The sequence below is a fragment of the Echinops telfairi genome, unplaced genomic scaffold (assembly GCF_000313985.2).
Source record: "Echinops telfairi isolate 266 unplaced genomic scaffold, ASM31398v2 ScPeMD7_7475;HRSCAF=8513, whole genome shotgun sequence".
Lineage (NCBI taxonomy): Eukaryota > Metazoa > Chordata > Mammalia > Afrosoricida > Tenrecidae > Echinops > Echinops telfairi.
The window spans coordinates 8,574,340-8,589,856 of record NW_022111379.1 but is presented as its reverse complement, the minus strand read 5'-3'; the positions used below and the strand labels follow the sequence as shown (position 1 = coordinate 8,589,856).

The following is a 15,517-nucleotide window of genomic DNA, read 5'->3' as shown; positions in this document are numbered from 1 at the left end:
GTCTGGGAGCTGGAGGGGCCATGTGGAGACTCATGCCAGCACTAAGATGCTTCCACCGCCACTGATCCACAAGACTTTCCACCCCTTGGCCCGTGATCTTCCTGCATTTGGCGTCGTTGCATATGTTGCGTGAGTCTGAAGAGCAATTTACAGACTGGTACTGGACACATGGGCTAATATCAGACTTGTGGACTTGATCTGGACTGGGCTGGGATGTTTTCTTAATGTACAATTACTCTTTATATAAAGCTCTTTCCTATACTCACATGGGTGTCTATGAATTTGTTTCTCTAGTCTACCCTTACTAACACAAAAGGTGAAGAATTAAATGTGTATGATTTTTAAAATTAGAGAAACTACTAAAAAAAAGTCATAATCTATATCTTCCAAAAGAGTAAATAAAAGAGAGGGGAGGTGAGATACAGAAAATTTTGTCCATAGAAAGAATAAAGGAAAAAATGATAAGCAGAAATCATAAAGTAAGCTGGTACCAGTAAGATGAATTGGTGTAGTGGCTGTAACAGTGGGCTCAAATCACTATGAAAATGACACAGGACCGGGCCATGTTTCAGTCTGTTGTGCCTGAGGTCACTATGGGTCAAAACCAACTCAATAGCATCTACCGAGAACAAATTCAAATGCATACATCTTCGCCAACAAACAGACAGACAGATGACTGTTGTTGTATTGTGATAAGTCATCATGTTGGGTCTGACTCACAGCCACCTGCCTTATGCACAACAGAATGAAACACTGCCTGGTCCTGCCTCCTCCTCACAATTGTTCCTGTGCCTGAGCCCATTGTTGCAGGCACTGCATCAATCCATCTCCTTGAGGGCCTTCCTCGTTTTCACCGCCCCTGGACTTTACCGAACATGATGTCCTTTTCCAGGGACTGGTCTCACCTGAGAACATGTCCAAAGTGTGTGAGACCATCCTTGTCTCTAAGGCAGTGGTCCTCAACCTTTCTAATGCCGAGACCCTTTAATTCAGTTCCTCGTGTTGTGGTGACCCACAACCATAAAATTATTTTCATTGCTACTTCATAACTGTCATTTTGCTAGTAATATAATAGTTAGAGGCTTGGCTGCTAACTGAAAGGTTGGGTGGTAATTCAAACCCACCCAGTGGCTCCACAGGAGAGAAAAACTGGAAATAATGTTCCTGTAATGATCCCAGCAAGGTAGAATTGGGGTCATGAGGGGGGTGGGGGGGGCACAGCATCAAAGAATTAGAGGAAAGTTGTATGTTTCATTGGTGCTATACTGTACCCTAAGTGGCTCGTCTCTTCCTTGGGACACCTCTGTGAGGGGATGTCCAATTGTCTACAGATGGACTTTGGGTCTCCACTCTGTGCTCCCCCTCATTCACATTGATATGATTTTGTTCTGGGTCTTAGATGCCTGATACCTGATCCCATTGACACCTCATGATCACACAGGTGGTGTGCTTCTTCCATGTGGGCTTTGTTGCTTCTCAGCTAGATGGTCACTTGTTTATCTTCAAGCCTTTAAGACCCCAGACGCTATCTTACAAATCGGACTAGAACAGAACATGCACACTGCTACAGATAAGAGCCCACAACACAAGGAATCCAGGACAGATAAACCCCTCAGGACCAACAATGAGAATAGAGATACTCGGGGATAAGGGGAAAAGGGGAGGGAGAAAGGGGAAATCGATCACAAGGATCAACATATAACCCCCTCCCGAGGGCATGAGCAACAGAAAAGTGGGTGAAGGGTGACAGAAGATGATGTAAGATATGAAAAGAATAATCTACAACTTATCAAGGGTTCATGAGGAAGAGAGGGCTGCGGAGGGAGGGGGGAAATGAAGAGCTGATATCAAGGGCTCAAGTAGAAAGAAAATGCTTTGAAAATGATGATGGCAACATATGTACCAATGTGCTTGATACAATGGATGAATGTGTGGATTGTGATAAGAGATGTAAGATCCCTCAATGAAAGTATTTAATAATAATAATAAAAATATTCCATCAAACCCACTGTCATCAATTCTATTTCAACAGCCTAAGAAATCCTCCTGAACCATTCTGCTCTGTGACACGGGGTTGCTATGAGTGAAAACCAATTCTACAGCTTGTTTGAATCTGGCAAAATAACAAGAACTCTTAAATAAGAACCAAACATGAGGATAAGGAAATTGAGGAAAATCTGTCATGTAAAAAAAAAAAAGAAGAAAGGATAAATAACTCCAGAGAACAGAGAAGAAAAAAAATAATTTAAATCTTCAAGGAAATGTGAGATGCTATTGAATCTACAAAGAGGTTGTTTTGAAAAAAGGAGCAATTAGAGAGTACTGTCCGGAGAAATCATATTAATAATATTGTTGGATAATATGCGCAGTGTGTTGAGTCACCTTTCTTTGGAATGGGTACAAAAGTGGCTCTCTTTTAGTCACTTGTCCATGTAGCTGTCTTTCAAATTTCTTACCATAGACTAACGAGTGCTCCCCGGGTTTCATCAGCTTGCTGGAACATTTCACTTGGTATTGTGTGAATTCTTGGAGCCTTGTTTTTAGCTAATGCTTCCAGTGCAATCTGAACTTCTTCCTTCAGAACCACAGTGTTTGGAGCATATGCTACTTTTTGAAATGGTTGAACATAGACCATTTCTTTTTGGTACAGTGTCTATGTATTCCTCCCATCATCTTTTGATGGTTCCCGGGTCATTCAATCGTTTACCCTTCCTATCCTTCAGTATTACAACTTGAGCCTTGATTTTTTTCTCTCCGTGAATTCAGCTGAAGAACTTACTGTGTATATTCTTCCTTCTTTTGGTTTTCTAACTCCAAGTCTTTGCACATTTCATGATAATACTTTGCAAATTCAAGGAAGATTCAGAAGAGGACTTGGAATGAGAGATATAATTTCTGACATCAGATAGATCTTGGCTGAAATGAGAATATTAGAAAGATGTTGAGTCATGCATTTATTGACTATGCAAAAGAATTCCACCATGCGGATCATAACAAACTCAGGAAAATGTGAAGAATGCGAATCTCAGAACACTTAATAATGCTCATGCAGAACCTGTCTATAGGCCAAAAAGATAATGGTTCAGACAGGGGACACCGCATGATCTAAAATCAGGAAAGATGTGCACCAAGGCTGTATATTTTCATCATATTCATTCAATCTTTATGCTGAGTAAGTAATAAAAAAATCCACTAAATGAGGAATCAGGATTGGAGGAAGCCTCATTAACAGCCTGAGATATACAGACGACACTTGAAGCACTTACTGAGGAAGGTCAAAGACCACAGTCTTCAGTACAGATTACACCTCAGTATAAAGAAAACAAAAATCCTCACAGCTAGACCAATAAACACCATCATGGTAAATGGAGACAATGTTGATGTTATCAAGGATTTTCATTTTACTTGGCTCTGCGATCATTGTTCATGAAATCAGCACTCAAGAAAGCAAATGACATATTACATTGAGCAATACGCACAAGCCCTCTTTAGAATGTTAAAGAGCAAAGATGTCGCTTGGAGAATTAGGGTGCACTGGACCGAAGGCATGATATTTTCAATCACCTCATATGCACATGACACTGGACCATAGATAAGGAAGACCCAAGGAAAATCCATGCATTTGAATTATGATGTTGGTGAAGAGTATTGAAAATACTATGGACTGCCAAAGGAACAAACAAATCTGTCTTGGAAGAAGTACAGCCAGAATGCTCCTCAGCGCCAAGGATGGCAAGACTTGATCTCAAATACTTTGGACACGGGGTCAGGAGGGATTGGTTCTTGCAGGCAGACATCGTGTTTGGTAAAGCAGAGGGTCAGAGAATAAGAAAAGGTCCCTCCAGGAGATGGGCTGACGTAGTGGCTGCAACAGTGGGCTGCACTCACAGCTGTGAGCTGGGCAGTGCGTAGTAGGGTCATTATGAGTTAGGGCCATGTTGTGCGTAGTAGGGTCATTATGGGTTAGAACGGAATCTATGACACCTAACAACAATGACTTTGAGAAGTAATTTAGGTTAAACACTCTTTAAAAAAAATAAAAGATAAGTTGGCAAAAATATACAAGAAAAGGGTGTTTTTGTTGAAAAAACTATCACAGAAAGCAGCACAAAAGAGCCCCAATCGGAAAACAGAAAGGAAAAGCTACAAAGAGCAATCCTGGAGCTCTCGTATGATCCTGTCCAGCTATTCTGTCATCCGCACAACCTACAAATGGGAGGGCATTAATACCCAGAGAGATAGGAAACAGTCAAATGAAACAGGAAACCCATGGGTAATTGTGTCCCTCTCTAGCCCTTAATGAGGAGCCTTGGTGGCCTGGTGGTTATGAGTTGGGCTGGTATCCAGCTGTAAGGGCAGCAGTTCGAAACCACCAGCCGCTCAGCAGGAGAACAAAGAAGAGTCCCACCACCAAGCAGGTCCTCTAAAGAGTTACAGTCCTAGAAACACAGAGGGGCCATTCTACGCTATCTGCCAGAGTCACTAGGAGTTGGAATGGCCTTGGAACGAGCCCTGGTGGTAGAGTGGTTAGTCACTCAGCTGACTGCTACTTGCAATGTAACCAGTTCAAACTCACCAGTCCTTCTTGGAGAAAAGATGCGGCAGTCTGTCTCTGTAAAGATTACAGCCTTGGCAGGCCTATGGTGCATTTCCATTCTGTCTTAGAGAGACACTAGGAGTCAGAATTAGTGTCCGTGGGTTTGGGTTTGGTCCTGTCCTCAAGGCAAACAGGTTGATGATGTTGTGGTTCCCGAGCTAATTGTTAGTGAGATCAAACCCCACTGGAATTACCTGCAGTGGTGACCAGCTAGATCAGTGGTTCTCAACCTTCCTAATGACACAACCCTTTCATACAGTTCCTCATGTTGTGGTGACCCCCCAACCATAACAATTATCTTCATTGCTACTTCATCACTGTCATTTTGCTACTGTTATGAATCGGGCGACCTCTGTAAAAGGGTCATTCAACCCCCAAGAGGGTAATAACCCACAGGTTGAGAACCACTGAGCTAGATAAACATCCTTGAATAAACATCCATTCTCTCCTTCACTTTCCCCAATTTCCGCACTTCCCACTTTTATTACCTGAGGCCCATTCCCAAATAAACAACTTGCATGTAAGACCTTGTGTTGGCGTCAGCCTTGGGGGAAATGATAGGCTGAGATTTAAAAAAATATTTCTTAAGGCAGCAATGATGCCTGCAAGGAGAAAGCCAAGGAAGGTGGTGGGAGCTGCAGGGCCAAGTCTGGACCCAGGACAGATGCCATGGGTGGCCTGCCCTGCCCTATGGGTGATGACATGCAGTTGCTGAGCCAGCTCAGCTCAGCACAGCAGTTCTCCACCCTGACAGAAGTGATTTTCCACTTCCTGAGCCAAAAGCAGTAGAGAGATTTTTGGCTCAGTTCTCTGAATTTGCCAGCACCAATCAGATCAGGGAACATCCTCCTCCTCGATCCAAAGGGTATCTTAAAGAAGAGTCCCACACAGCCAAGCGTATCTAGCTTGGCGTCCACAACTTGGGGTCTTAATGTGGACAAAGCCACTTACTTTTCTGAACACTGGATGCCAAGTCCCCTCCAACCTTGCTCTATGGGCCATCGGTCAGACTCTGATGATTAGCCAGTTGATGGACACGGAATAGAAATGTGGAGTACACATCTGGGAGCAGTGAATTGGAGAAAATGGGAAGTACTTTTTGGTAATTGGGATTCATGGTTTGAAAAGGAAACCAAATAGAATCTTTGTATACAGAATTAATTTTGCCTCCTTCGACAGTTTTCGGCTTGAGATGGAGCCAATCAGAGCTAACATGGTGTGTTTCATCTGATTTCTATCCCCGAAAAAATCTCCACCTGGCTCCTCCCATCCCTGGATGACTACTCTGTGTGGCGCCTTACTCTTAGGCCTGCTGGGGGCTCTTTTTGCCTTGTTTCTTGGGAGCCCAGGTGCAAAGCTTTCTGAAATAGCCACCACTTACCTCATGGGATACTTTGTCACCTCAAAAAGGCCCAGGTTACCAAAAGATCTGTTCTAAGACCATCTTGAAGTCTAATTTGTCTGTGAGTTGGAATAGGTGTGTTGTAATTGTTGTTAGGTCCCATTGAGTTGGTTTTGACCCATAGCAATCCTATGCACACGGAAAGAAACACATCCAGTCCTGTGCTATCCTCACATTTTTTCCTGTGTCTGAACCCATTGTTGCAGTCATAGTATCAACCCATCTCCTTGACGACCTTCCTTTTTTTCACTGCACTACCACTTTACCAAACATGATGTCCTTCTCCGGGGACTGATCATGCCTGACAATATGTCACAAAGTATGTAAGATGAAGTCTTGCCATCCTTGCCTCTAAGGAGCACTCTGGCCATACTTCTTCCAAGACAGATTGGTTTGTCCTTTGGGCAGTCCATGGTACTTTCAATATTCTCCAGCACCACAATTCAAATACATCGATTCTTTTTAAGTCTTCCTTATTCAATATCCAACTTTCACATGCATACAGAACAATGGAAAATACTGTGGCTTGGGTTGGGCACACCTTAACCTGCAAAACAGCATCTTTGCTTTTCAAAAGAGATCTTGTGCAGCAGATTTACCTAATGTAAGGTGACCAGATTTAAAGCGAGACACCATTGACCGGCGGGTGTGTGTGTGTGTGTGTGTGTGTGTGTGTGTGTGTTCTTGATTAAAAATTAGGTCTATATGGACGAAATAGACTGTTCCCTAGCTTGTCGTGCCCTCTTTCCAAAAATCGGGACTTTTTAAAAATGCCAAAAATCGGGACTGTCCCGCCAAAAGCGGGACGTCTGGTCACCTTAATGAAGCACTCTTTTGATCTCCTGGCTACTGCTTCCGTAAGTCTTGATTGTAGATCCAAGCAAGACAAGATCCTTGACAACTTCAACCTTTCTTCCATTTATTGTGATGTCATCTATTGGTCCAGTTGTGAAGATTTGGGTCTCCTTCAAGGACCACAGACTTCAGTATGGGTTACGACTCAGTGTAAAGGACCCATTGCTCAGCACCCCAAATCTCTCACCTAAACCACCTGCCCTCTGAGTAGGTCATTGCTTTATTCTGCTTTCTTAGGCCATCTAGGTAGGTGGTAGGTATAGGCCCCATTCTCCCACCCCCACTTGGCCACTCCCCCATCTGAAAAGAGTGAACCCCATCCCATCTTACCTGATCCACTAGGGGTCTATTCTCTCAAGATAATTAACTTAAATCACAAGATTACAAAACTTGCAGCCATACCAGATGTGGCAGTTATATAATCTCCTGTCAAGTTGAGCGAAGGGGTGGAGTCTAGCCTGTCAATCAGGTCATCATGCCAATCATGCCTCTGTGTGGGCATGGCTTTCTCCCAAGGATGCTGGGAAGTCCTGTATTCCTCCCTGGAGGTGGGACACACACTCTCTCTGTTTTGCCTTCCTGATGACAAGTCACATGGAACTATGCCAATGGCAACCAGAGCCCTGGAGCTGAAGGAGCCACGTGGAGACCCACACCAATGTTCAGATACTTCCACCATCATTGGATCCACAAGACTTTCTACCCATTGGCCTGTGACCTTCCTGCATTTGGCATCATTGCATGTGTTGCGTGAGTCTGAAGAGGAATTTATAAACTGGTATCAGATATATGGGCTAATATCGGACTTACAGACTTGATCTGGACTAGCCTGGGGGTGTTTTCTTAATACACAATTACTCTTCAATATGAAATTCTCTATTATGCACATATGAGTGTCGATGAATTTGTTTCTCTAGTCTACCCAGACTGACACACCAGACACCAAAATCATCCCCCTAGACTTAGTCTACTCGGACACTCTATAAGATCACAAGGTAGTAAAACATCATACTGCCAGACGCTGTCCTCAACTGCATAAAAGACCTTTGCTTCACAGAGTACTGACTCCCCACACAGGGCAAGGTGTGGGACCCAGTGGCTCTATCCTCAGGTTGTTGTTCTGTGTTCTATCCCTTCTATACCCTTCCCCTTTTTACAAAGAAAAGAGGCAAATACCCAGAATAAGAGGTGGAAACACAAACATTACAACAGACCCAAATGAAATAAAATGAATAATAGCACATTACAATGAAAAACTATTCGAACAAATTTGACAATTTTAGAAGAAATGGACAGATATTAGAAGCACACTGCCCACTCAAATTAATGCAGACACACTGAAAAAACTCAACAGATCCAGAACAAAGAAGACATGGAGCATGTCATTAAGAAACTACCACCCAAGAAAAGCACAGGACCAGACAGTTTCCCAGGGGAACTCTAGCCAATACTCAAAGAAGCTCTGACATCATTACTACACAAATCTTCCAGAACATAGAAAAAGACGACAAACACCCAAACCCATTCTATGAAGCCAGCACAACACTGATACCCCAACCAGGGAAAGACCTCACAAAAAAGGAAAATTATACACCAACGCTCCTCATGAACATAGATGCTAAAAGCCTCAACAAAATCCTGGCCAATAGAATACAGCAGCATATCAAAAAACTAATTCACCATGACCAAGTGGGATTCATTCCAGGTATGCAGGGATGGTTCAATATTTGAAAAACAATCAATGTAATCCACCACATAAATAGGGCAAGAAATAAATACCACATGATCATATCAATAGATGCAGAAAAGGCACTTGACAATATTCAACATCCATTTCTGTTAAAAACACTAAACAAAATAGGAATAGAAGGAGATCCTCAACCTAATAAAAGCCACATATGAGAAACCAACAGCCAACATCATGCTCAATGGGGAAAAGTTGGAAACATTACCACTGAAATCAGGGACCAGGGAAGGATGTCCCCAATCACCACTCTTATTCAACATTGTGTTAGTCTGGGTTGACCAGAGAAATAAATCCAGAGACACTCATATGTGTGTAAGAGAGAACTTTATATCAAAGAGCAATTGTACATTAAGAAAACATCCCAGCCCAGTCCAGATCAAGTCCATAAATCCAATATTAGCCCATATGTTGATACTAGTCCATAAATTCTTTAAACTCATGCAGTCATGTAAAGATGCTGAATGCAGGAAGATCACAGTCCAGTGGGTGGAAAGTCTTGTGGATCCAGAGGGAGTGGAAGCAACTCAACCCTGGTGTGGGTCTCCACATGGCTCCTCCAGCTCCAGGGCTCTTGTTCTATCAGTGTAGCTCCATGTGGCTTGTCAACAGGAATGTCTCCCAGGGAGTGAGTCCATGTGTCCCACCTCCAGCGAGTTATTTATCTGTCCTGCCCCCAAATGAGGTCATCAAGCTGCAACCTGATTGAAAGGTTAGACTCCACCCCTTCGCAAGTTGGCAGGAGATTATGTAACTGCCACAAACATTGTGATGGAAGTTTTATCTAGAGCCATCAGACAATGAAGAAAAAAAGCAAGGGAATACAAATGGGCAAAGAAGAAATGAAACTCTCACTATTTGCCGATGATATGATCCTATATAGAGAAAATCCAAAAGTCCCCACCAAAAGCCTACTGGAAACAATTGAGGAATTCAGCAAGGTAGCAGGATACAAAGTTAATAACCAGAAATCAATTGGATTCCTGTATGCTAGCAAAGAAAGCTCCAAAAGGACATTAAGAAATCAATGCCGTTTATAATAACCACACAATAGATGAAACATTTAGGAATAAAACTTAACTAGAGAGATACATGAACTCTACAGAAAGAACTACAGAACATTACCACAAGAAACTGAAAAGGAACTGCATAAATGGAAAGCTATCCCATGGTCATGGATAGGCAGACGTAGTATTGGGAAGATGATAAGACTACCTAAAACAATTTACAGAAATAATGCAATACCAGTCCAAATCCCAAAGAAATTCTTTAAAGTAATGGAAAAACTAATGACCAATTTCATATGCAGAGGCAAAAGAACCAGGATAAGCAAATAACTTTAAATAGACAAGTAGGAGGCCTCGCACTGCCTGATCTAAAAACCTACTACAAGGCCACAGTAGTTAAAACACCTGGTCCTGGTACAAGAGACACATAGATCAAGGGCTCAAAGCAGAAAACACAGAGATAAATACATCAGCCTACAGCCATCTAATCTTTGACAAAGGACCTACAAAGATCCAATGGGAGAAAGTCTTTTCAATAAATGGTGTTGGACAAACTGGATTTCCATATGCAGAAGAATGAAACACACCTGCACCTTTCCCCATGCACAAAAATGAACTCAAGATAGATTAAAGGCCTAAATGTAGCCCCCAAAATTCTCAGGAAAATCAATGAGGTGGCTGGAACAAACTTAATGGCCCCATTGCAGCGCATACATAGGTTACCAAGTGTAATGGAGGAGGCACAAATTACATCACTTATGCACATGAAAAGACTTTATCAGGAGAGTGAAACAAGAGCCCACATATTGGGGGGGAAATTTACCAGCAGCACATCAGACAAAGGGCTAATTACCAAAATATATGCAACTCTACAACAGCTCAGTAAGAAAATAACAAGAGACCCAAATGAGAAATGGGAAAAATATGAACAGACAGTTCACCAAAAATACAAATGTATAAGTGGCTATCAAACACATGAAAAAATGCTCACTAGCCATCAGGGAGATGCAAATTAAAACCATAATGAGATATCACTTTATACCCACAATGCTAGCCCACATGAAAAAAACCCCCACACAAAACAGAAAACAGCAAATGCTGGAGAAGATGTAGAGATTGGAACTCGTACACACGGTTGGTGAACTTGTAAATACATACAGCCACTGTGGAACACAATATGGTGATACTGAAAGCAACTGGGAATTGAAATCCCACATGATCCAGCAATCCCACTATTAGGCATATTCCTGAAGGAAATAAGAAACACAAAACAAGTGAAGGTACGCTCTCCCATGTTCATAGCAGCACAGACAACAGAAGAAACTGGAAGCAGCCCACAGGCCCAACAATGGAAGAATGGATAAAGAAACCATGGTACATACACACACAGTGGAATAGCGTGTGCATCGCTGAAAAACTGATGAAAGCATGAACTACTGCACGCCAGGACGGACTGGAAACCATCATGCTGAGTGAAGTCAGTCAATCACAAAAGACAAGTATGGTATGAGTGCACTGCTATAAGGAGAAACACCAATTAAACAAATCTTAGGGACCAATTCCTGAACAAAAGGGGAGAAGGCTACCTACTGGTCATGAACCATACATCACCTCCCTTTTACACATCTCACAAGAGGCATCTCGAAGGAGGAGACCTCACATTGTCTGGGGTCACACCTCCAAGAGGGGGGAAATGGGAGAAAACCACTCACTTGAGGCTATAAACTATCGAGACAAGGCTGGGACCAATCAATGGGCCAACCCACAGGAATGGAAGGAGAGCCTTGCCGGAAAACCAAGCCAAGACCAAGGAAGAGGAGCAGCGATCTACATTTTGGGGGAGACACTGATAGTTCGGTTGGTGAGTATGGTGGGTGAGTGGGGAGAAGTAACCTCACCCTGGGAAGGAATGCTAAACAGTGATTATAGGGAACCTAGGGGGACCATGGTCCAGTTTTATATTCCTGGGTAGACACTATGATTATGTTTCTACACACCCATGGCAGTGAAACATGCCATGGACTAAACACCATGTTGACCTTGGATGCTGACCTTGCAGGCAGCATGGCATAAACAAGGGGCTACATCAAAAGGTCTCAACAGAAGCCCGCCTAATTGAACTGAGTTCTGCCTCAATGGTGCCTGCACCCTTGGACTGAGGACTGGGGTACTCAGAGGAAGCATAGAGTGGCTGCCCTGGACCTGTGGAAGTGGTGGTCATTGTATCTTGGGGGGAAGCCCCGTTTTGTGGGTGTCCAATGGAAAGAGACCCAGAATCACCATATATTGACTACTTCAATGCCCCCCTTGCAGTGACATGACAGGCTTTGATGTGTTGGACAGGAATTGGAACTTGGAAGAAGTTTCCCCATGGCACCAATCCACATGCTTAGGGTTAACAGAGCTCAATTGAACGGGAGATTGAACTGTGTGAAGCACCAACTCAGGGGCTGTGGCTCATGGTAGAACTGTATTTGCACAGACTCCTCACACCTACAGTGTCCAGAGTGATGTGTCACTGGAAAAATCGATGATGTGACAAGTGCAATCACTTTATACCCCAGGGGGCTGATTGATAATGTTTTAATATTCTGTGTCTGTGGGGGGTTGTTTTCTTGCCTTTAGTTTTTTAGTTTTTGCTTGTTTGTTTGTCTTTTATTGTCTGCTAGTTGGTTTGTTGCTATTGTTGGGGTAGTTAGTCTTATGGGGTTTTGAATTTGTCACAATACGACCGCCAAAGTAAACCTGACTCATGTATCTCCCACTGACCTCCTAGAACAGTTAGTGAAAGAGAGGGATCAGAGCCTTTTCAGTGATTTAAAAGCTATACATGCAGCAAAGTGAGGGTGATTGTGATGATGAATTTGTTACCAGTAGGAGTTGGCCCAATCATTCAAAAGTGAGGGCAAATTTATATAACTTTGAAGGTCAAGTAAGCATTATCTGTTAATTGGATATGGGGACTTACTGTATTCAAACAGGCTGTATTCCTATCTCATGGGAGAAAATACAAGTCATTTCCCTACCACAGCTCCCAAGAAAACAAAGGATACCACCACTCATGGTACACACAGACCATCCATCCCCATAAAGAGCAATGTCTGACTTTTGGCTGAGCAGGCCTGGTAGTGTAGTGGTTACTCATTGGCCTGTGATTCTCCTGGTCAGCAGTTCAAAACCACCAGCAACTCCAAGGGATACAGACTGGGTTTTCTCCTCTTGTGAACAGTTACAGTCTCCAAAGCCACCAGGGGGTCACTATGAGTCAGCATTGACTCATTGGTGATGAGTTTAGGCAATATAAGCTACATATGTAGAGAGCTCACCCTCAGGACTCTCTGAGTGGAGCAAAAGGTTAGGTATTAGTCTAACCAAAAGGTTGGAAGTTCTAACCCATCCAGAGACATCTCTGAAGAAAGCCCCCGTAACCATGCTTCTGAAAAGACACAGCCAGGAGACCATCGTATGGCATGCAGTTCTGCTCAACAACACAGGGTTATTACCAGGATTCAGAGCGGAGTAGAAGGTACAATTGGTAAGAGAGCCTCCAAAGATTTATACTTGCTTACACACTGGGCTGTGATCTTCAGAGTCCACAGTTCAAAACACCAATGCTCCTTGGGAGAAAAATGGGGCTTTCTACTTCCGTAAAGACTTACAGTCCCGGAAACCCACAGGAGCAGCTCTATACTGTCCTATAGGATTGCTGTGAATCGGCATTGAGTCAATGACAGTGGGTGTGGTTTTGTTTTTCAGTTTTAAAATCTGCATCTGTGTATGAATCAGGGCTTCAAACTGGCTCATTCTGGTTCCATCTCATACCAAGAATTTATGAGGGGGTAAACCCTCCCCCCAAAAAACCCAGGAAAAAGCTCAGCTGGGTGGAGGTTTTGCAGTATGCATTTTCCCCTGCTAGGTGAGCATCAAGCAACTTACTCTGAGTTAGTGCACCCTGTGGTATCACCTGGGAAGGTTCTCTCTGGTCACAGTGACGTTTTTCATAAAAGCAGTTTTGCTTGAAGCTCATTTTTTGTATTGGCTGATTGAAGAGAACCGCATGCAGCTGTGAAATTTTGTTTCCTGCTCAGGAAAAATGCCGCAGAAACTGTTGTGATGTTGAACACAGCTTACAATGGGGTTCTTTTACAAAACCACTTACAAAGAGTGGTTTTCTTGTTTCAAAATAGGTAAAGTGTCGATTGATGACAAACTTACTGAATGGACAAAAATGTTGACTTGTAGTGCATTTGGAGTTTGTTCCACCAAGTCAGATTGTTAATCAAGGTTTCTATTTAGAGCAGTGGTTCTCAACCTTCCTAATGCCTCGACCCTTTAATACAGTTCCTCATGTGGTGGTGACCCCCAACCATAAAATTATTTTCGTTGCTACTTCATAACTGTCATTTTGCTACCGTTATTAATTGGGTCATAGTCCATAGGTTGAGAACTGCCGATTTAGAGCTTCTGAAAAGATAGCTTTAACAGTGTGCAACAAAAAAGGCCTGATTTTGTGGCCGACAGGGGACTGGTTTTTCCACCATGACAATGCACCTGTTCATGCCGCTCAGTGTACCAGGCTTTGGCAGAGACAACATGCCTCTCTTGCCCCATGCACCTAATTCACCTGGCCTCACTCTGTGCGACTTTTTTGTTTCCACGAACGAAGAGGGACACGCAAGGACAGTGATTTGGCGACTTAGAAGAGGGGAAGAAAACAATGAGGGGGTGCTGTCAGCTATCCAAACAGAGGAGTTTGACAAATGTCTCCACGAATGGAATCTCAGATTTGACAAATGGATTGAGTGTAATAGAGAATATTTTGAAGGCGATAAGGTTGTTTTGTTAAAAAAAAATTAGATACATAGCTTTGGGAAAGAAAAACATTGTTTTTTCTGGGTACTCCCTTGTATATTTCCTCCCCAGATATAACTGAATTAGACTCTACATTTGAACAAGATCCCCAGGTTTTTCATACATATATATATACATACATACATATATATATGTGTGTTTATATATATAGATACACACAGGAGTTGGTCTATAAGAACCACTACAATGAACCCATCTGAAGCCTAGCTGTAAAGAACATGCTCAATAGTTTTGCCCTGCTGTATTGTAAGAAGGTGGGCTTTGGGAAGCCTCCCTACTTTACCTGGTTGGGGTTGCAGTTGATGTCTGGTGGTTAACCCCCTGACATCAGATTGATTCCTACCCATACGGACACTACAGGACACAGCAGACTAGCTCCACAGCCTTCCTGAGGCGGTGCCATAGTGGTTCAAGTGGGGCTGCCAAGCCCAAGGTCAGCAGGTGGGAACCCACCGGATGCTCTGTGGCAGAAAGATGGGGCTTTCTATCTCCCTTTTAAAAATCTTTACAGAAGCCCGTACCTCCACATCTTTCTCTCTAGGTGTCGCTGAGTGGTTTGAAACCCTGACCTTTCAGATAGCAAGCCCAACGATTAACCCACGATGCCACCAGGTGATCTAAAGAAAGAGTCTGAAGAGCATTTTTTTAAAGCTTCCCAAAGTTTTCACCATAATAAGAGATACTGCTATTTTCCCCCCCTAAATGTTCCTTGTGACCGTGTGTGAGTTATTCCCTTGGGTATCAACCTAAAAGTAGAATTGCTGAGTCATTTGATGTGTGAATTTCCAATTTCACTACAAAATGCCCAGCTTTCCCCCCATGCGGTTGTACTAATTTACACTGCTGCCTACACCGGCCAAAGTTTCCATTTCCCTGCCTTCTCTGCAAGATTGACACGGTCTGGTTTTAACTTCTGCTATAAAGCCATCCTACTCGTGGTGACCCTGCTCCCCCTGACCCACCCACCCCCGCCATGTCACAGGGTAGGGATGCCCCAAGGGTCTTCTTGGCTGTGGTCTTTCTGAGGCAGATTGTCAGAC

At 43.2% G+C, this 15,517-nt stretch overlaps 1 pseudogene; it reads left to right on the top strand.

Moving 5' to 3' along the window:
* The first annotated feature begins 5,266 nt into the window (after window positions 1–5,266).
* On the top strand, window positions 5,267–5,877 carry LOC101657137 (annotated as a pseudogene).
* Window positions 5,878–15,517: the final 9,640 nt, after the last annotated feature.